The 23,813-nt window shown below is 40.5% G+C and overlaps 1 protein-coding gene across 1 annotated transcript in view; it reads left to right on the forward strand.

The window, feature by feature from the left end:
* The window catches only part of ADAMTS19 (ADAM metallopeptidase with thrombospondin type 1 motif 19), a 352,203-nt gene that overhangs the window by 11,511 nt on the left and 316,879 nt on the right, over positions 1-23,813 (forward strand). The window contains exon 2 of the mRNA XM_050945615.1: positions 14,160-14,184. The gene's annotated coding sequence lies outside the window, so the exon portion shown is untranslated. The remainder of the gene's footprint in view (positions 1-14,159; positions 14,185-23,813) is intronic.

Below are 23,813 nucleotides of genomic sequence, written 5' to 3' on the forward strand. Positions count from 1 at the left end.
AGAGTAACAAGAAGGGTTTCTATAAGTGTGTTAGCTCCAAGAAGAAGGTCAGGGAACATGTGGATGAGGGAGGCAACTTAGTGACAGAGGATGTGGAAAAAGCTAATGTACTCAATGCTTTTTTTGCCTCTGTCTTCACGAACAAGGTCAGCTCCCAGACTACTGCACTGGGCAGCACAGTATGGGGAGGAGGTGACCAGCCCTCTGTGGAGAAAGAAGTGGTTCAGGACTATTCAGAAAAGCTGGATGAGCATAAGTCCATGGGGCTGGATGCGCTGCATCTGAGGGTGCTGAAGGAGTTGGCTGATTTGACTGCAGAGCCATTGGCCATTATCTTTGAAAACTCATAGCAATCAGGGGAGGTCCCAGATGACTGCAAAAAGGCTAATGTAGTGCCCATCTTTAAAAAGGGAAGAAGGAGAATCCAGGGAACTACAGACCAGTCTGCCTCACCTCTATCCCTGGAAAAATCATGGAGCAGGTCCTCAAGGAATGAATTTTGAAGCACTTCGAGGAGAGGAAAGTGGTCAAGAACAGTCAGCATGGATTCACCAAGGGCAAGTCATACCTAACTAACCTAATTGCTTTCTATGATGAGATAACTGGCTCTGTGGATGAGGGGAAAACAGTGGATGTGTTATTCCTTGACTTTAGCAAAGCCTTTGATACGATCTCACACAGTATCTTGCCAGCAAGTTAAAGAAGTATAGGCTGGATGAATGGACTATAAAGTGGATAGAAAGCTGGCTAGATCGTCGGGCTCAATGGGTAGTGGTCAATGGCTCTGTCATGGTATAATTCCCCACTCTGAACCTTAGCGTCCAAAAGACGGGGTACCAGCATGAATTCCTCTAAGCTCAATTACCAGCTTAGTACTTGTAGCGCTGCCACCAACCAGGAATTCCAGTGCCTGATACACTCTGGTCCCCCCAAAACCTTGCCCGGGGACCCCCAAGACCCAGACCCTCTGGATCTTAATACAAGGAAAGTAAACCCTTTCCCCCCGTTGCCTCTCCTAGGCTTCCCCTTCCTGGGTTACCCTGGAAGATCACTGTGATTCAAACTCCTTGAATCTTAAAACAGAGAGGAAAATCCACCTTCCCCGCTCCTTCTCTCTCCCCCTCCCAGACTCTCCCTGAGAGAGAAAGTAATCCTAACACAGAGAAAAAATAACCTTTCTCTCCCCATTCCCTCCTTTCTCCTCACCAGTTCCCTGGTGGATCCAGACCCAGTCCCCTGGGGTCTCACCAGAATGAAAAAACAATCAGGTTCTTAAACAAGAAAAGCTTTTAATTAAAGAGGGAAAAACAGTAAAAATTATCTTTGTAAATTTAAGATGGAATATGTTACAGGGTCTTTCAGCTATAGACACTGGGAATACCCTCCCAGCCTAAGTATACAAGTACAAATTAAAATCCTTCCAACCAAATACACATTTGAACTCCTTCCAGCCAAATACACATTTGCAAATAAAGAAAACAAACATAAGCCTAACTCGCTTTATCTACCTAGTGCTTAATATTCTGGACATATAAGAGACTGTATCAGAGAGATTGGAGAGACATGGTTGCACATCTGGTCATTCAGAACCCAGAGAGAACAACAACCAAAATCTAACAGCACACACAAAACTTCCCTCCCTCAAGATTTGAAAGTATCCTGTTCCCTGATTGATCCTCTGGTCAGGTGACAGCCAGACTCACTGAACTTGTTAACCCTTTACAGTCAAAAGAGATATAAAGTACTTTTGTTCTATTAACTCCTACTATCTGTTTACGACAGGCTCCATGTCTAGTTGGCAGCTAGTATCAAGCGAAGTGCCCCAAGGGTCGGTCCTGGGGCAGTTTTTGTTCAATATCTTCATTAATGATCTGGAGAATGGCGTGGATTGCATGGATTGCACCCTCAGCAAGTTTGGTGATGACACTAAACTAGGAGGAGTGGTAAATATGCTGCAGGGTAGGGATAGGATACAGAGAGACCTAGACAAATTGGAGGATTGGGCCAAATGAACTCTGATGCCATTCAAAAAGGACAAGTGCAGAGTCCTGCACTTAGGACAGAAGAATCCCATGCACTGTTACGGACTGGGGAGCAAATGGCTAGGCAGCAGTTCTGCAGAAAAAGACCTAGAGGTTACAGTGGATGAGAAGCTGGATATGAGTCAACAGTGTGCCCTTTATGCCAAGAAGGCTAACAGCATTTTGGACTGTATAAGTAGGAGCATTGCCAGCAGATTGAGGGACGTGATCATTCCCCTCTATTCCACATTGGTGAGGCCTCATGTGGAGTACTGTGTCTAGTTTTGGACCCCACACTACAAGAAAGGTGTAGAAAAAATTGGAAAGAGTCCAGAGGAAGGCAAAAAAAATGATTGGGGTCTGGAGCACATGACTTATGAGGAGAGAGTGACGGAACTGAGATTATTTAGTCTGCAGAAGAGAAGAATGAGGGGGAATTTGATAGCTGCTTTCAGCTACCTGAAAGAGGGTTCCCAAGAGGATGGATCTAGACTCTTCTCAGTGGTACCAGATGACAGAACAAGGAGTAATGGTCTCAAGTTGCAGGTTTAGGTTGGATATTAGGAAAAACTTTTTCACTAGGAGGGTGTGAAGCACTGGAATGGATTACCTAGGGAGGTGGTGAAATTTCCTTCCTTAGAGGTTTTTAAAGTCAGGCTTGACAAAGCCCTGGCTGAGATGATTTAGTTGGGGATTGGTCCTGCTTTGAGCAGGAGGTTGGACCAGATGACCTCCGGAGGTCCCTTCCAACCCTGATATTCTATGAAAATCCCTCTGAGTCTGCACCCCTTCCTTCATACCAACTCCATGCCTCAGCCCTGACCCCTCACCCCGCCCCCGGAGGCCAGCACCCCAAACCCCCTCCAACACCCAGCCCCAACACCCACCCCAAACCCCCTCCTGCACCTCAATCCCCTGCCCCAACACTGAGGCCCCTCCTTCACCCAAACTCACTCCCAGAGCTTGCACCCCACACTGCCTCTTGCACCCCAACCCCTTTCTCCAGGCTCAGCTCAGCCCCAGCCCAGAGCCTGCACCTCGGCCTCAGCCCAGTGAGGGAGAGTGGGGGAGAGTGAGTGATGGAGTGAGGGGCGGATGGAGTGAGCAGGGCGGGGCCTTGGAGAAGGGGCAAGTGAGGGGCAGGGTCTTGGGGAAGGGGCAGAGCAAGGATGTTTGGGTTTGTGTGATTAGACAGCTGGCAACCCTAGTACTACTCAAAATTATTTTTACCTACGCTTCACAGTGTTATTCTACCAATGTTTCAGAAATCACTAGTCCACAAATGTAGGGAAAATTCCTCTCAAAAGGTCAGTAAAAGACTTCAGAGAAACTCTGGGTGTAATGGGCCTGATCCAAAGCTCACTGAAGTAAATGGAAATCCAATAGACTTAAATGGGCAATGAATCAGGCCCAATGAAAACTGTTGTTCTTGCAAAGCGTGAACATTATATACAACATACAAGCAGTGTGAGGATTGGGGATATGATGCGTTCCTAAATGAGAATAATTGTATTCTAATCTCGTTTGGTGAAATTCATGTGTCCCATGAAGCAAAGCCAAATAGGCCTTGTACAGGAGATGCAAAGTTAAACAGGTTCAAAGGATGCAGAGAATGTAATCCTGCCTTTGTCTCAGTCAGAGCTCAGGCTACCTGTGCAGCCAGGTTGAGGTTGCTAGTATCGATCCTTCTGCTGTTTGCCCCTCCTCCCCAGTTCAAACTCATAGGGTGAACTAGAGTGCCTTGTGATAAAGGAGGATATTGATATAATAGGCATCACAGAAACCTGGTGGACTGAGAGCAATCAATGGGACACAATCATTCCAGGGTACAAAATATATTGGAAGGACAGAACAGGTCATGCAGGGGGAGGAGTGGCACTATATGTGAAAGAAAATGCAGATTCAAATGAAGTAAAAATCTTAAGCGAATCCACATGTTCCATAGAATCGCTATGGATAGAAATTTCATGCTCTAATAAAAATATAACATTAGGGATCTATTATCAACCACCTGACCAGGACACTAATAGTGATGATGAAATGCTAAGGGAAATTAGAGATGCTATCAAAATTAAGAACCCAATAATAGTGGGGGATTTCAATTATCCCCATATTGACTGGGAACATTTCACTTCAGGACAAAATGCAGAGATAAAATTTCTTGATATTTTAAATGACTGCTTCATGGAGCAGTTGGTACGGGAACCCACAAGGGGAGAGGCAACTCTAGATTTAATCCTGAGTGGAGCGCAGGAGCTGGTCCAAGAGGTAACTATAGCAGGACCGCTTGGAAATAGTGACCATAATACAATAGCATTCAACATCCCTGTGGAGGGAAGAACACCTCAACAGCCCAACACCGTGGCATTTAATTTCAAAAGAGGGAACTATACAAAAATGAGGGGGTCCATTTATGGACTTAATCATCCTCTAATGACACTTCAATCTGACAATTCCTCAGATTTGTTGTAACCTGTCCTTTAAATCGGCTTCTGTACCCAATGACTGGAAGATAGCTAATGTAACGCCAATATTTAAAAAGGGCTCTAGAGGTGATCCCAGCAATTACAGACCGGTAAGTCTAATGTCAGTACCGGACAAATTAGTTGAAACAATAGTCAAGAATAAAATTGTCAGACTCATAGAAGAACATAAATTGTTGGGCAAAAGTCAACATGGTTTCTGTAAAGGGAAATCATGTCTTACTAATCTAATTAGAGTTCTTTGAAGGGGTCAACAAACATGTGGACAAGGGGGATCCAGTGGACATAGTGTACTTAGATTTCCAGAAAGCCTTTTACAAGGTCCCTCACCAAAGGCTCTTATGTAAATTAAGCTGTCATGGGATAAAAGGGAAGGTCCTTTCATGGATTGAGAACTGGTTAAAAGACAGGGAACAAAGGGTAGGAATTAATGGTAAATTCTCAGAATGGACAAGGGTAACTAGTGGTGTTCCCCAAGGGTCAGTCCTAGGCCCAATTCTATTCAATTTATTCATAAATGATCTGGAGAAAGGGGTAAACAGTGAGGTGGCAAAGTTTGCAGAGTTCCTCTAAGGCTCAATCATAATACTACATTCCTCAGTCATGGTCCCGGGCCTAACATTCCCAGGCCCACTATAAGGGACTAAAAATAATTGGATAATAAAATCTGCCTAACAGTCGTATGAGGGAATGTGCAGACTAAAAAGACATATGGGGCATGAGTGTATGGATGGTAAAATAAGGTAACCACATAACAGTGTTTAGCCCACTGGGTTATCCTTAGTCCATGAATTATGCTTTTCCGGGACGATGGGTAAACATCCTCCCCATAAAAAGACAAAAAGTGGGGGAATGTAGTAAGAGGAGGCCCTAAGATGTAAACCTTGGTATCAGAGGCCTGGTATGAGGACTAAGGCCTGAACTAAAGTAATGGTCAAGACTTTGCTAACATAAAGCAAAGTGAAGCTGTGAGCCGGAGGCAGGCCCTGCTCACAGAAGCTGGCAAGGAAAGGGCTTATGCTGCAAGAAGATACATACCTAAAAGGTACTGAACACTAGAGATCAGAACATTCACACACTTGCACATTCCACACAGATAACAAGGAACAGGCCGACCCATCCCAATGACGGGCAAAAGGGTAAAATGATGGATAGAGTTGTTTTGATTGAACCAACATGTACAAGGTGAGAGGCGGCACCTTACTACGTAGAGGGGTTGTACCTTGCTACGTAGAAGGGTTGCACCTCAATACATCAGGAGTGATGTGTAACTTGTTTGTACCTGTGTATAAGAATACATCCCTGGGGCGGTGTCTTTGTCCGGCTGAGGGGGCAGTGGAAAGTCCCGCCACTGACTGAGCCGGATCCAGTGCCAAGAGGCACTTTCTCATAGTATGCCCTGAGTTAGGCTAAGAAACCTACAGGGAACTGCTATTGTGTCCGAGATCTCAATAAACGTGGCAGACGTGACTTTGTACCTTACTAGAGTCTGTGGTCATTGGGGGTTCTCGTCGGGTCTGCTGCATCAGCTATCTGCAGAGCTGGGGCAGCACACGGGGTGCGCACACACACGCAGCCGAGTGATACCAACAAGGAAAGAGCAGAGCAGAGCACCACACCAGTAGCATCTGACAACTACTTAAGATAGTTAAGACCAAAGCAGATTGTGAAGAACTTCAAAAAGATCTCACAAAACTAAGTGATTGGGCAACAAAATGGCAAATGAAATTTAATGTAGATAAATGTAACGTAATGCACATTGGAAAAAATAACCCCAACTATACATACAATGTGATGGGGGCTAATTTAGCTACAACGAGTCAGGAAAAAGATCTTGGTGTCATCATGAATAGTTCTCTGAAAATGTCCACGCAGTGCGCACAGGCGGTCAAAAAAGCAAACAGGATGTTAGGAATCATTAAAAAGGGGATAGAGAATAAGACTGCGAATATATTATTGCCCTTATATAAATCCATGGTACGCCCACATCTCGAATACTGTGTGCAGATGTGGTCTCTTCACCTCAAAAAAGATATTCTCGCACTAGAAAAGGTTCAGAAAAGGGCAATTAAATGATTAGGGGTTTGGAGAGGGTCCCATACGAGGAAAGATTAGAGGCTAGGCCTCTTCAGCTTGGAAAAGAGGAGACTAAGGGGGGATATAATAGAGGTATATAAAATCATGAGTGATGTGGAGAAAGTGGATAAGGAAAAGTTATTTACTTATTCCCATAATACAAGAACTAGGGGTCACCAAATGAAATTAATAGGTAGCAGGTTTAAAACAAATAAAAGGAAGTTCTTCTTCACACAGCGCACAGTCAACTTGTGGAACTCCTTACCTGAGGCGGTTGTGAAGGCTGGGACTATAACAATGTTTAAAAGGGAACTGGATAAATTCATGATGGCTAAGTCCATAAATGGCTATTAGCCAGGAAGGGTAAAGAATGGTGTCCCTAGCCTCTGTTCATCAGAGGATGGAGATGAATGGCAGGAGGGAGATCACTTGATCATTGCCTGTTAGCTTCACTCCCTCTGGGGCACCTGGCATTGGCCACTGTTGGTAGACAGATACTGGGCTAGATGGACCTTTGGTCTGACCTGGTACGGCCGTTCTTATGTTATGGATATTCATTATTTGCTATTTGTTGTTCCTGTATTTAAAATATTTTAGTCCTCTAATAAACTTAAACCACCACACACAATTTAGGTCATCAATCATGAAGAACAAACAGAGAATAACAAATATTGACTGACGTTTGTTTACTAAACTATAAACACTTTCAGAAATCAGGACTGTTTGCAAATGATTCATGCACAGAAAAAAGAATAAAATGTGTCATTAACTTATTTGTGATTAATAATTTGAGCAGATGTATTCTCAAATCACCTCATTTTCAGCCAGACTAGACTTGGAAATGCTAATAGGTTAAAACAGTTAACAAACTTGAAATTACAGGTGGTAGTTACAAGTGCTGGTTTCTGAAACAGTAGGATAAGATAAAGAAAAAGTTGGGACTTTTTTTCTTTTAGATGGTGGAAAATACCATTACTTTTTGTTTTTAAGATGGTAGAATTTCATCGGTTGCCCTCCCCCTCAGTTTGAGCACTTAACTGAAAATACCACCACCACCCCTCTCATAAAGCCATAGTTCATTTCGAGTAGAAGTACTTCCTACCCTTACCTTGTAACCCACTTGAGATGTGAAATATACCAGTAGGTACTTTTTAATCTTAGGGTAGGAAATACATCTTTTGGTGGCCAAGTGACAGTGGTATAAATTACTAAAGCAATATACTGTAATACTGTATACTGTCAGGAAGCAGACAATATGCAAAATGTGCACACACAAACCCTGGATCCTCACAGTCTAATGTGCTTATTTCACATAAAAAGACACCACATTCTGTGCTCCAGTAGTTTCAATACACTTTGGCAGCAGCAAACTTCTTTTTTCTTAATTTACTACAGGATGGTGACACACAGCATTTGATCAATAATAGAAAAGCCAGGCTCACTGTTTCTGTATATGAAGGCTTCTGTTTTGTTTTTATTTCTCTCTCTTTTGGTAAGCTACGTTGTTTATCATATGTCTTTTAATAGTGTAATTACTATGTGAGCTGTCAATAGTCCTTGCAATGGTAATGTTGTCACAGAAACATACCAGCAGTTCTTCTAGCAGTTTTTTAAAAAATCAGAAACTATTTCACAAATTTCTTTCATTGCCAAAAATGTATCTTAAAATGTGTTAACCATTTGTCTTTACTCTTTACTATGGATGCTGTCTGTATTTGGTTAGGATGGGAACTAAGTGATTGGAGCCAAATGTTAAAGCAACAATTTATTATTTTGGTTTTGTTTTGTGAAAAGTCCATATTAAAAAGAGAAAAATTTCAGGGGAAAAAAGACTTTTAGAGGGCACAGCAGAGTGGACAGCAAATGTGTCCCGTAAGTAGCGCCAGGAGTCAGGAAATAACATATATTAAATTCAAAGCAGCCATTCGTGTCTTCATTCTCTACAAGAATGCTAGTACAAATCCAGCTGGCACTTCAGGTAAGTTCTCCAGCCACATCTGCCTGATGCATTTGGCAGAGTTGGTGGTGTCTGCTACTCTGAAAAAAATAAAAAATGCCCCAAATGCTATGAAAAGTATAATTCATTTATTTTAGGATTTCAAGGAACAGATAATCCACCACGTGGCAACAGTCCTCATCATCTTTTTCCTACTGTTCTGTGTGGGAATCATTGAAAAGGCCACGACTGTCATGCTTCATGTTATTTTGTTTAAAGTTATGGCAGTATCTTCATAATGTTTGCATTCTCTTCCTTAGCTAGCAAGATGGCAAGTTATTAGCTTGGTGAAATGCTGCTTTCCCCCCTTCCCCATAGAAAGCCTGAAGCAAAGATGATACAATGACAAGATAAAATTTGCCCATTTTGACCACAATTGTACTTGGTAGTGATCAAGTGTTGTGTATCATAAACATCTCAAGAACATACTGGAAATGATCTTATAAGAGTAGATTAATTTGGCCAAATTCTTCCTTGATGTAGCTCCACTGACAGTTGTGTTACAGCAGAGATGAATTTGACCCACTGTTACTTGAAATGTGCCTAATCACCTGTTTCCCCTATTAAGGACATTAGGAAGCCACAGAGAGGGGAATGTTTAGGGAGACTAGATTGAGATACAGGGGCTGCTGGGAATGAGTAGTCTCTAGCAAAAAAAATAAAAATGGGATTTTGGACTGAGACTATAAGCAGGAGAGGGCCTGGGAATGACCTTATAAGAGGGTAAATGGATGGACTTGAGAACTTTATTTTGAACTGTTTTGTTAATAAAACTAGACCACAGGGAGGAGTGGTACTGGAGGGGAGGCCTGTGTGTGAAGTTTATTTTAGAAGACCCTTGAAGGTGCAAATGGAGGCAGTGGGCTGTGTGGAGGACTGCAATCAAAGGGTGCCCTGTGACAACAATAAAGTAGTAGGCAATGTCCTACTTAATGCGGTTTGGGGCACTTTCAAAACTTAATGACAAATTTGATTTTAACATCAAAATTGCAGGCCCTAATGTAGACTGTGTGAACTTAGAAGGAAAATTGTTTTTAAAAATACTCTTTACTTTGCAGTCCGAATATCCTTACCAAAATGTTTATAGAGTGTTTGTTCAGCGTGCAGGTATGATGTCAGCTGACATGCAAGTAGCATAGGCACAAGTAAAAACTCCAGGCTCAGGTCTTGTGCATTCATGTAGCTAAATAATTTTTACAGTTGAATCACTAAATGTTGGATGACATGATAGACTATAGATGTATAATGAGAATAGTCTCATGGTGGTTCAGAATACAAATCATTACATCTGCGAGTGAAATAATATGCAACTAGAGAGAAAGTCATTCAGTGGTGAAAGCCCGTGAAAGGCCCACTGCAACCCTTAACCCTTGTTTTAAGGGCTTAATCCTTAATAAATTATCTGCGTACAGTAGACTTCTTTCTATCATTTCAATATTTAGGACTTAGTATCTTTTTACTGCACTTCATTCAGTGTACACTAATTGAGCCTGAGGTGAAATTTTGTCCTGGAATCTAAGGCCCCACAGATTTTAGAGACCCTATTTATTCTCTCAGTTACTATCTAAGCCCCCAGGTGCCCTACCTGGGGTGGCCTTAAACTGTCCTGAAACTCTAGAAGTGGTGCCTCTTTGCCAAGATGAACAATTACCTCCTTTCCATCCACCAAATGTATTCTACATTAGACATACTAGGACACTGACAACAGTACATTATACTGTCAACTGACAAAACTATCTATTGCAGTAGGTAGTAGGGTGACCAGATGTCCCAATTTTATAGGGACAGTCCTGATATTTGAGAGTTTTTCTTATATAGAAGCCTATTACCTCCCACCCCCATCCCAATTTTTCACTCTTGCTGTCTGGTCACCATAGTAGGTAGATAATAGTAAGGTAGCTTTGTGAAACTGCTTTGATAAAAATGTTAATAAAGATTGTTTTCATGTAAAAACCCAAAACCTATTTAAGGCAGCACAAGCATAATACAAAGAGTAGTTATATGCCGCATTGCAGGAAACAGGAAACTTGAAGCTGGGTAACAAATGTATCAGCTAGTAGGGGCTCAAATTTGCTATGTAACCACTACCAGTAGACGGCATAAGAAAGACAGAGTCAGAGTGCGATAGCAGAAAATCTATGAGGTATAAATGAGGTCTCATCTGAAAATCTAAAATGGTCTAACCCTGCAAACTAAATGAATTCTGCCGGTATAGGACTAGAGGTCCCAGTATTTCCGAACACCTAAACTCAAAGATTCGAAGAGAAGCCAAGAAGAGCAATCTGCAATCACATATATTTTCTCTCCTCTTACTCTGATGTCATCTTAAGGCTCTTCTGGTGGAGATTCTTTTCATTACCTGCCTCATTTAACACTGAGAAATCAACAATTATTTTTCGTAGTTATTTAGACTTGGGTTGTTCCTGGAACCCACATCTTCACCCCATCTGCCACACTTTCCTTTCAGATTTTAAATTAGGAACTGGATTTTCTAAAGAACTTGGTATCAACCAAACTTTTCTCCCATTGAAGTCAATAGTAAAAATCCCATTGATTTCAGTGGGATCAGTTCAAATGGTAATGTGCTGGAAGAAACTCTTGGGGCTGTTGAGACTCTTGCCAATCCACCCTAGGTTTTTGTATATTAAGAAAACAAACAAAGCAACTCTGTAACTTGGAAGATGTGTGCACAACTCAGTAAAGGGATAGTGTGACTAAAATGATCATACCCTCCTCTTTCTCACTCATCATCATCTTTTGACCCTTGTTTAGCATGGTCCCAGTCCTGCAAATAGGCATGAGTACAGACCTGTTTTCCAATGAGGAGTCCAACTGAAAATAATGGGGTGTAGGGTCTGCACTAGTGCCTCTTATTGTAGGAGAGAGGCCTTGAATTGTAAACTTTTGATGGCAGGGACTCCAATTTTGTCTTGTAATGTGTATACATATTGGTGGCTCTGAATAATAAATAGTAATTAATAATGGTAACTTGCCCTCTCTTACGGTAAGAGACAGATGCTCTGAAGATGAAATTCTACTGTTCACACGTAGAAAGGCTAGTATTAAGAAAAGGCCTGAGATAATTCCCTAATGGTATATTATACATTCAATGTATGCAGTAATATCAGTAATTTATTTTTTCGTATAAGAATTGTCAAAGATACAAGCAAAGGCATTTTGAGTGGAGTAACAGGAAAGATGAGTAAATCACTTCTTTGTATGTTTTTTCATTTGTCTTTTCTTTTGGATCTCTTTTTATATATTAGGGTTTAATGCATTAAGTTGACATATATGTAAATTTGGCTTAGAGAAATAGTCCTGGCTCCTGACATACAGAAGTTGACATATATGTAAATTTGGCTAACAGAAATAGTCCTGGCTCCTGACATACAGAAGGCTCCTGACATACAGTGCTTGGAGGAAAATCAGTTGCTTTTTAGTTCATAATTATATATCTTGAGGGTTTTATTTTCATGGACATTGTAACAGGGTGATCTGTCCCCTTTAAGGAGATGCTGGCCCAACCAACCCTGTTCCATGGCATGGCCTCTTTGAGGAAACAGAGGTTTAAGGGATCAGCAGATGAGATGGGAAATTTGCGGAGAGTCATGTGTTAATCAAGGAGCTTATCTCCTAAAGAGGATAAAATATAGCTGTTAGCCGACTTTGGAGAGGGAATGAAGGAAACAAAGAGGCACTGGGTGGATTTGAAACCTGGATATTAGTTGCCTAGGGAAGCCTGCTAGAAGCTGTGTACAGCCCTGTGAGGGATGGCTGTGGAATTCTTTACTAGGGGAGTGGAGTTTGTGAGCCCAGAAAACAGGCCAGGAGGAAGCCTGTGGAAAAGACACTCTAGAGAGGCCAGGTGCTGCCGTGGGACTGATGGAGCTGCCTGCTGCAAAGGTAACTAGAGGGGGAACTTGAAGCCCTGGAATTGAGGATGAAATTGGAAATACCAAGGGGAAACGGTTTAGACCTAAATGGCCAATGGAGACAGCACAGGAGTTGGGCACAGTCATACTATGTACTCTTCTGAGCCAAACACTGTCTGAAGTTACAAATCTGCTAGCCTCCTGAAGAATGGGCAGACGAGACACATAAGAGTAAAGGCCATGGCCCTAATCTCACCTGCATGCTAGCTAGAAGAGCTGTCCCCTGTACAGGTCGGAGCTGTATTTTGCATCCTTTCAAAGGGTGACATAGTGCATGCCTTCCTGTGCCCCAGGAGACATTGGATCTACCAGTGGCACAATGCAAGGAAGCTCAGAATTCAACTTGTATAACTTGGAAGGGGACATTAAAATCTTGTGTTTCTTGTGGTATCCTCTCTGAGATGATATATGAAAATATCTGATACCTGGCAAAATCTGTTCTGTTCCAAAACCACAATTGCTCTCAGAAGTATTTCTGAGTCTTTGCAGTAAGTGAGCTCTGGCAGGGACCATTTAAACTGTATCCACAAAATCCCCTTGGTGCTCCCTCCAGCACACTGTTGGCTCATTCAATTATTTTACACTTGATGCTTCTAAGTAGACCTTTAAATGCCTATTAATCATTTAGGTACAGTATTTTGCCCACTGTAACCCATAGCAAGAGAAAACTGTACACTTAAATTCATAATATACTTGCAATGCGATAGGGTTACTTCGGAACAACTATTTACTTTGGATGTTTATTATTGTTAATGGGAAACACTTTCCTACCCTCAATGGCATGCATGTTCCTTGCCATCCATAGGTGCTGCACTCAAACTATGTCTGGAGCTTGAAAGTGACTCCATACTCCAAATTAGAAGTGCCTTTTGATTTTATTCATGGTGTGAAATGGAAGGGGCTAGAGGTTTTCAAGTGAAAAAAATAACACAGCTATTACTGATCCTGAAGAAGGACAATTTTCTGCACAAGATTTAGGTCAAAAATGATTTCTAAGGTCTGTTTACTTTGCAACTGCAGCAGGTATGGTAAATGGGAGTGAAACTACTATAGGTGCTTGGATGCCATGGTTACGAGTTAATCACTAAACTCTAGATTACAATCTGGTAATATCTAAGTGATAAGTCATGGATCCATGAGATAAATTCCTTTTATTATGCACTTTTGACCACCCCACCTGCATTCTGCCCACTAATCCATCTAACTAAAGCACCACCTAACTAGAGCCAGTTTGAAAAAAGGAAATACTCTTCATGTTTAACTCCAATTTATTTTCTAATTTTGAAATTCAAGCTTTCATTGCAATGGTAACATTTGAAAAATATTGACCAATTATCAAAAAGGAAGAATTCATGAAAATAAATAGAATTTCTTTCTCCTTTAAATAAAATAACCATCTCTAGTTCTAAAATCCAAAACCTCCCCATGGATTGAAATGGCCACCATTTTTATAAAAAATCAGTATGCCAGATAAATGTTTCCTTCTTTTCATTCAAATGTACAATTTTACCTCAAGATTGCGCTAGATTCAGGTTCAGAATGGGTAATATTGTGTTCTGTGCCAGTGAGAGGTATACAATATGTTAACTTTTATATCCTAGCCAATCTGGAAATGAGAGCTAAATGCTACCAATTTCTTTCTTCCTTACAGATCCCAGAATTCTGCACTCAACAGGGTAAGTTCTTGAGATATCAAAGTTCAAAGCTGTGATGCTTTTATGCATGGAAAAGTTATTTTAGAACATTTTGTCTCTCAAAATGTTTCCTTCCTTTTGAACCCTGTACTGTTGCACTTATGATAATTAAGGTACATATGTTTACAGATAGAAAGATGCAAGATGTAGACTCAATTAAAAAAAACCCTCTAAGAAATCCCAACTTTTTGAGTAAAATGTGTCTCACAGAGAACACATGATAGTGTGAGTCTGATATATGGTTCCTGTAACTTTTTCACTTTTGTGGTTCTTGTTTCATTTCTGTGGATATGGTTCCTTTTTGCAACCTGAAAAAGGCTTTAATATTTCTATTTATGTATACTTGCATATAGCTCACTCAGAGTGTTAGAAATTTAACAGTAGCCACTATAGATGGAGGATTCTCACCCTAGCCATGTTACTGAGGTATAAAACTCTGTCCTATACCATGCAACCAAGTCTAGCAACAGAGAATCAGTCTTTCCCCTGCTCTCCTGTGTGTCTCTCACACTAATTACATGTACCTGTTGGAGACTCCTTTATTTTAAATAGCCGAAGTACTTACATACTGAGTGAAGAAAAGCCTAATGTGACTACTCTGGAAGCTACTTGGAGTAGCCAGAAAAATGACCTTTGGCCTTGGATAAATTTAACACATAAGGGACCAGTTATCCTTAGTCCTTACATGTGTGTGGAGTTCTATGGTAGGAGGATGCAAGGCGCCTTCCCCTTTGTCTAAAACTGCCTGCATAAGGGCTAGTAATAATTGTCACTTGGACTCAGAGAAGTGCAGGGGCTGTAGTTATTCTTAGCCCTCATGCAGGGAGTAGAGATGGGTGACATCTTTTGGATGAATAGTTTATTTGCTGAAAAAGGCAGTTTTGGTTGATCTGAAACTATTCATGAATTTGACCTGATTAGTTTCTGCTAGGAAAAAGTCTTTTATGGCCAGGTTCAGGAACAGAGCATGTGTGTGCATGTATTTCCCCTTCCCCACCTTAAAACCTGTAGCCTAGTTGTTAAGGCACTTGTCTGAGATTTGAGAGACTTAGGTTTGAATCACACTCTGGAGCAGGGTCTTGAACTCCATTCTCTTCACTCCCCTGCAGGTAAGCCTCCTAACCACCAGGTTGTTCTGTGGTGGGTTGCCCTCAGTCTCTCCTGCTGAAGCTGATCCTCTCTGTAGAGAGATTTAAATATTAATTGGAGTAGAGAGAGACTAACTATAGCTTGGTGATTAAGGCATTCACCGAAGGGGTAGGAGATGTGGATTCATCTGTTCCCTCTCCCTGATTCAGAGTTAAAAGGTTAAGGGAAGCTCACACACTGTTCTGAAGCTGAGGAAGGAAACATTTTGGACAACTCAAAATGGACCTTTCTGATTTCCTGACACATTCCAAATGTTTTTGGAACTGAACTGAACTCAATTATTTTCCCCCATTTGCTGGCTGAACCAAAATTATTATTTACCCAGATCTAGTGGGGAGTGCTAGAGAAGGCCCCTTATGTGTTTATAAATTGATGAGGGCATTAGGTCATTTTTCAGAAGTTCTGTACCTACCTCTTCAGGCAACCTCTCTCTCAGTGCTCTCCATAGGGTAACGGAAAGATCTACTTTTCCGAAAAGCTTCTGAGCACATTTCTCCAAAACATATACCTTTTATTTGGGAGGGGGGGCACAGCTATAGGAACAGCTTGAGCAGTGAATGCATGTACCTGGAATCTGCTCAATATGCATATTATCTGAACAATTGGTTGTAATGTTATTGGGAGTCCTGCAACAGAGCTGCTGCAAGATGGCCATGATAGTTTTGTTTATCTGAATATACAGAACTTAGATCTTGGAGAAATCATTGCCAGCTATGATGTAGACTTTTTTGAAATGCTGAACATATCCATACAATTCTGCCTGAAGTGTTCTACCTCTGTGACTGACTTATTGAGAGTAGCACTGCTACTTACCAGTGGCCCCTGTACAAGCAAACAAAGCTTACATTTTGATGCAATATTCCTCTGATAGAGTGACCAGACATCTCAATTTTATTGGAACTGTCCTGATATTTACTTGTTTGTCCTGAGTCCTGACTGATGTTCTGTCAAGAAGCGAATTGTCCTGATATTTTGCTCTCTGGCACACAGGTGGAGGGGGCTTACGTCCCCACCGCGGCCCTGCCCCGACTCCGCCCCTCCCTCTCCCATTGGATCCCTCCCCAAATCCTCGCCCTGGCCTCACCTCTTCCCCAAGCACATCACATTCCTCCTCCTCACTCCTCCCTCCCAGTCTTGTGCTAATCAGCTGTATGGCAGTGCAAGTGCTGGAGGGAGGGGGAAGAAGCCGGACGTGGCAGCCAGCTCAAGGGAGGTGGAGGCAGAGTGAAGGTGAGCTGGTGTGGGGGGGTGGGGTATGGAGCTGCTGGTGGGTGCTCAGCCCCCACCAATTTTTCCTATGCTCTGGTGGCTCTTGGTTTTGTTTTTTTTGCTCCACCGGCACCCCCCCGCATCCCGATATTTCACATCTCTCATCTGGTCACCCTATTCCACTGATGACTGCCCTAAATTTGGGCAGCACCATCAGACTTATTAGGACAAACTCAGCTAAACTAGCACAAAACACGCAACTTTAGTTTAACCCAGTTTGATCTGTAACTGCTTCTTTTAGTTTTTGTTTCCTCATCCAGCTCCTTTTGCTTTGAGGGATTAATGCAGGTACCTCACTCACATTGACTTATTTTAGATCCTTCCTATTGGAAATTCCCATGCGATAGAAAGGGAAGCCTTTTGACTCAAGTCATGTCCACAGTCCTTATTCCATTATGAAGTCATCCTCTTTGTCAAAGATCATGGCCTGTTGAATGTTGTTTGCCATCTATTTAAACCATGTTGTTTGACATATGGAATTTAACCCTTTGCTAATACATTCTCCCCAGCCAGCATAGATCTTGTATAATCATTGCCATTATATTAAGCCTAACATACAAATATATACAAACTTCAGATCCTTAATTCTTTCCAAAAGAAGGAGAGTCAATTATATTTTAAATCTGAAGAAAATATGCAAATAAATGTTTTATATATTGTAATTAGGCTATCTCCGACCAAAAAGGAGAAACAACTTTAGTATTTTTAAAATATATTTTAGTTAAACTTTAACAATCCTATCCTTCAGTTTTCTCCCCCTGTAAATGGAAGTATCAATAAGGTCTAAGAAAATAATTTCTAAGGAATAATTTATTCAATTACTTTTGTCCTTTTCATGTATTTTCCTTTAAACATATAATGACTTTTAATATTTCATTATAGATATAAATAATTCAGGTAAATAATTCCTGGTCTGTAGCTCATTTGCAAGCAGTTTGTTGCATTTTTTTATGTTCAAAATTTGAAATTCAAACTGTGAGATGGGTTATTTAAGTCACAAGTTTCATTCTATTAATGGGATCAGTCTAATTCTTAGAATTAGGTTTCTTAAGAGAATGTTTGTGGGCAGTGAATTGCTTTCTACAGATATTCTTTGATAGTTACTTGCCATTCTTTTTCCATGAACATTCCAGCTAGTTTCATTTCTTCCTCTAATATTTCAAAAAAGCGAAGATAGCTGAGGCACAAATGCAGTCAAAGTAAATTTATTTAAAAGTTAGAGTGAAATTATTACTTCTAATAGTAATATCTGCCTCACAAGGTGGTGGGAGGCTTAATGAATTAAAAATCACTTTGAAAGTACTATTGCAGTACAATCTGCTACCGATATCCAATTTAAAGGGTGTGTTTCTTAGGAATGATGAAGTACTAGAAAATATATTGTAGGGATAATAATGAACTGGCAGGAGGAATAGATTAGATTTGACCTATGAGATGGAAAAGCTTTCAAATTCTATGACCAAATCTGTTTTTAGCAAACTTTTTAAATTTACAAAGAATATAAACAAATAAAATGATCTTAAAGGATCAGACACTATAAAATGTTTCTGGTTTCAACACTGTAGGATGGCTGCAAAAACCCTGGAGAATCTAACTTCCACACCGATGGCTCCCCCAAAATAGATATGTTTTTCTTTTATTTGGATCAAGCTCTAACCTCTGAATTTAACAGGAATAAGAAAATAGAGATAGAATTCTATAAAGACTCTGAAAACTGATCATAAAGGCTAAAAAAGGGGAAAAAAATCAATCTGAGAAACAAAAGATGATTTAGCATGTCCTCTCCACTACAGCCGGAGAATGCTGGAATGGTAACACGAGGGTTCAATCCAGGACATGTGGTGTTGGTTACATAAAAATAGCTATATAAAGTATCAAAGAAGCAAAATGTTAGCTGCTGCTGTTTGAGTTTTTCAAAGTGTGATTTGGGATCCTGGTCATCATGTCAAGCAGAAGGAAAAATATTGTAAAAAATTAAGATTTGTGTAGTTGGAATTCCATTTGAACAGGCACAAACATACCCTCTGCTGAAATGGTGTTCCACATTCTGCCTCACTCCTACTCTATCGTGCAAACCCAATTCCAAATCCACACATATAGTGCTCACTAAAATAACACCTAATCAGAGCTATAGGCACCTTTCACACACAGTTAATACCGCAACAATAGAGCAATAAAATCAGCAGTACCCTAAATCAGAAAATAGTAACTTAAAAATAAGTCAAACTGCCCAGCCTGCTCAACAGTCCTAACTGCATCCTTCCCTCAACAATAGCTTGGAAGAATAGATGGGCTTTGTACTGGGCTCAAAAAGTCAACATGTTCAGTTATTTTGGATCAAGAAAGAGCAGTAATTCGCAAAACTGAGGAGCCCTTATAGCAAGGGAGAGCCCTGCTGGAACTCCCTTCTCTTGTAAATGAATGAGGCTCCAACCTGAGCTTCTGAAATGCTTGCAGCTGTGATAGTATGGCATGGAGAAGACACAATCTGTTAGAAGTTTAGGGCCTTGTAAGTAGAAACTAATACCTTAAATTTCTTCCAAATACCCAAAGGTCACAGGTTAATTTTCTTAAATTACTGGTTTTATATGCTGCCAGGGGGAAATACCACTCAGCAAGTGGGCCACCTCATTCTGCACCTGCTTCAGAATCTGAATGGATTCAAGGTGAAGCCTCATGTAAAGCACACCATAGTATTCTAAGCTCCAGGTGCTAAAGGCATAGACAACAGTAGCAAGCTCTTCATTTGAAAGAAAAGATTTCAACCTCCTGACCACACATAGATGTTGGGGGTAGGGAAAGCCACCCTGACTACTACTGTTACTATCTGATAATCAGACAAGTTAGGAATCTAACCAAAGCCCCAGAGCATGAATGCCAATGACAAAAGGCACACACACGCCCTCTATCTAAGGTTGGATATAATTCTCACTGTTCTCCAGTTACTTCTGTAACCTACCCACACTGCTTCAATTTTATTTGGATTGAGCCATAACCAAGTAACTTTCATTCAGGCCCTGCTCTTAACCATACTCTGGGCAAGTCACTCAACTGCATTGGCTGGATCAGAAAAAGTTGAGATGCTGAGCTGGTTATCATAATATTGAAGCCACTGTAGCCCATGTTTCCTCATTAATGTTCCCAGTGGCCCCATATGCACATTCAACAGGAAGGGAGGCAAAAGGGAACTCGAGGGAACCCTTCATGAAAGAGCTTCTAAGGGAGACCAGCTATTGCTCAAAACTGTCCTATGGAAATGCTCAGCAAAAAAGGATCAGAGCCACTCTAGAATGCCCTCATTCAGTCTTGCTGTGGTCTGCAGTTGAATCAGTAACAGGTTGTGATCAGTGTATCAAATACAAGTGATAGATCTAATGATATATCATGGACCCCAGCATACCTGATATTCATCCTTTTCTAGGAAGAGTAGTCAACACTAATGCAAACGATACTTACCAAAGTAAATACTCAGAATGACAAAGGTCAAGGAGATCAGAAGCATCTAAATACATAGTGAGACTTTTCTCACCACAACCCTTACAAGAACTGAAACAAAAATTGAAAGAATCCAAAGAGTACAATAATTGTCCAGATTATTAATGCTAAGTGATGGGTTTTTTAATTCAATAGCCTCTTTAAGAGAAGTTGACAGTCTGTCCTTCCTAAGGTAGATGTTGCCAATCTTCTGCTAACCTGGCTCCAAACCACAATTTGTGGCATAAAGTACCCTCAACACATTCTATGTCTGCACTGAAATTCAAGCAGAGCTGACTTAGTATTTATCCCCTCAAGATATTGTCTTGCTGCAAACAGTTTAGCTCAAATCTGGATGACTGTATCCACAATTACACTGTCTGACTAGCAAAGACTAGCAAAGACTAGCTTACTATTAGGAGCATAGAGAAAGGGGTGCCCCCCCACCCTGTCACCAGGTGTTAGAGTACATCAGGGAACTGCATGTTAAATCCTACTGAGTCATTGCTGTAGATGTGGCTCATAAGATCCATCTTAATGTTCTTCCAAGACAGATAGCTAGGGTTTGGACATGAGGATCTTGAAGGAAGAAACCTTAAAAATAGCCAGACCTGAGCATTAGGTTTAGACTGGGGATTCACATGGCAGTATTTTGTAATATTGTAGATAGCATTAAGAAGAAAAGTAAAAAAAACAGAAGTTTGAAAGGAATATAAAGATATGTGCTTCAGGTGCAAAACCAATCTCTGATTTAAGGAAGTGGGATGAAATTTCCCCTCTGAGCAAGATATGCCCTAACTGCCCACTTCAGAGTTTCTTACTTCTTCTATTAAACCCTCTGGTATTGTCCACTATCAGTTACAGTATACTGGACTAGCTAGATCCTGTATAGCAATTGCCCAGTCTTCCTAATTTTCTTCTTATCAACAGACCAGGCCTCAGAAAAATTGATATTTTGATCCTATGAATGTGTTGCTCTTATTCTGGGGGACTCTATCAACTATATGATGAGTGCAATCATTATGTTTTTTTAAAAACAATAGATAGTGTTAGGAATACTATAAGAAGAATTTGTAGGTTACTAGAATTACAACCCCATTAAATAACTGCTGGACTACGATTTGTGGTTCCTGTACAGAGTAGATTTGCTTGTTTATAAATCAAATGGCTGAACACACTATATATTTCTCCACCTCTTTGGCCTTCTGATATTTATAAAGTAGATAACTAAAACAATTTATAATGAATCACTGATAGATGGCAGTGTCATTTCTGGAAGCATACTAGCAAATGGTCTATACATATTAAAATGTTGCTAAAATTATGATCCTATAAATATTCTCTTTATTTTGAAATCTACTGAAACCATATTTTTATGCTTATTATTTTGAACATGGTATCTTACCCTGTCCTTGAATCCCTTCACTGTATCCTTTTTCGCAATTTGTCACTGCCTGTAAGGCCTTACATGTTTTTGTACCTGACTATGTAATGGTCCTTGTCTCATTTTCCTCCTGCACATCAATGCTAGCCTTCCCTGCCCAGTTTTGTGGTATCTCCAGGCCTTCTTTACAGCTTCCCCCTTTGTGTGGTATATAGGGCTGGCTAGAAAACACAATTTCTGTTATGTGAAAATTTTTGAGATTTTGATATTCATTTTCATTCTGATGCAAAATAAAAATTCTGACCTTTCAATTGAAAAAAAAAAAGGAAGAAAGAAAGAGCCACCCCAGAATAGTCAGTGTCTAGAGTGCTCACCTGGGATGTGCACGCAAATTTGAGTCCCCCATATGCACCAATGGTACATTATTATAAACAAAGGGTTGGAAGAGATCTAGAGAGCTAATCTAGTCCAGCCCCCTGCACTGAGGCAGAAATTAAGAATAATTAGACCATCCTTGACAAATTTGTCTAGTCTGGTAAGAGTTTTTTTCTTGATATCTAACCAAAATCTCCCTTGTTCCAATGACTTCTTGTCCTACCCGCTATGGACATGGAGAACAATTGATCACTATTGTCTTTGTAATAGCCCTTAACATATTTGAAGACTGTTATTGGGTCCTCCTTCAGTCGCCTATTCTCAAGACTAAACGTGGCCAGGTTTTTTTTAACCTTTCCCCTGACGTCAGGTTTTCTAACCTTTTATCATTTCTGTTGCTCTCCTCTGGTCTTTCTCCAGTTTGTCCACATCTTTCTTAAAGGGCAGTGCTCCAAACTGAACACCATACTCTAGATGAGGCCTCATCAGTGCTGAGTAGAGTGGAACAAATACCTCTCTATTTCAGACGTGACACTCCTGTTACTACACCTAGAATTAGAAAATAGCATACTCAACTAACTCACAGTGGTACTATGAAGATTATTTGTGAAATGTATCGAGATCTTTAAATGAAAGGCACTGATGAAGTACAAAATATTTACATTGGAGATTTTCTATGAAAATTCACTCAGCAATAAGTTTGAAAGTAAGTAGAGAAGGCCTTAAAGAACTCTTTCTATTAGTTTCACTGCATAATTCAATCTTTTACATACAACAGCTGACACTTATCACAAAAATTCTGGTCCTATCCAAACATGGTTTTATTCCAGGTGTACTTCTGAAAATTAGGCTGCAAATGAGATTGTCTGTCTGCCTTTTTTATGTTGCTTGTTCTGTTGGCTTTGCAGCCTAGTACACCCAAGTGACCTGTTTAAGTTAGAATTCAAACACAATAGTTCACTGATGGTTTGTTAATGAACAAAGCTGATCTAAGATTAAAAAATATATAGACTGAAGGAGAGAACTTCAAAGAATCCTGTGTAAACAAAACTGCCGCTCCAGTGACCATGTCAGAGGAAACAACTGTTTTAGTTAAAATTAGGCAGAAGACAATCACATGAATTTTCACTTTACAATTCTTTTCAATGGCCTGTGGGTCTTGGCTCTTGACATGGTTTTGCTCAGTGTATCTCTAAAGTGGTCATTTTAATCTCTGGAAATCCCTCAGGCTCCCCCCGCCCCTCTCCAGGAGTTTTTCTATGATCGTGAGCCAAAAAGGACTGGAAAGAACTTAAATTTGTTATCAAACTTATCATATAGCATATAAAGCAGCAGGGCAAATTGTAAACTGGTTAAAATAGTACTGGGGGCCAAGTATGGGGGAGAAAGAACTTCAACTAGGCTAACTTTTTTTGTTTTACTTTTTATTTTATTTAATTGGCAGTTTTCCTCTGTTTATTTATGAACTACAATGTAATACATTCTTGTACTGGAGACTTCTGCTTCAGTTAGTGAGGGAAGCTGTTGATGTAAAAATTCCTTGAGAGTTTAATCAACTGTCTTGATTAAGCTTCATTTTAAACAGTTAAAGGGCCTGATCCTGCAAGATGCTGAGCCCTTTCAACTCAGTGAATTTAGAGGATAACAGTATCTGGGATTTGAGCAGTGAATGGCAAAAGACCTGAAGAGTCCCCATGCTGCAGTTCTAATATGGGAAGACCATAACAGCGTGGAAATTACTATGCCACGGGACCACTTAGAAGGGAGTGCTGTAAAGCATGCTATGTAAAGTGTGCATGTGCATGTGCTTGTGTTTTAGTGATAGTGAAGTTTGTGTTTGATTTGCTGCTGCCATGAGCATATTTATAAATGAGGAGGTACTGGATACTGTAGCTGCTATACCTTGTCCTCAACTGCAACCTAAAGGATGTGAAGATACAGTGTGTGCCACTGTGAGCTT

Source organism: Gopherus flavomarginatus, chromosome 3, assembly GCF_025201925.1.
Source record: "Gopherus flavomarginatus isolate rGopFla2 chromosome 3, rGopFla2.mat.asm, whole genome shotgun sequence".
NCBI lineage: Eukaryota > Metazoa > Chordata > Testudines > Testudinidae > Gopherus > Gopherus flavomarginatus.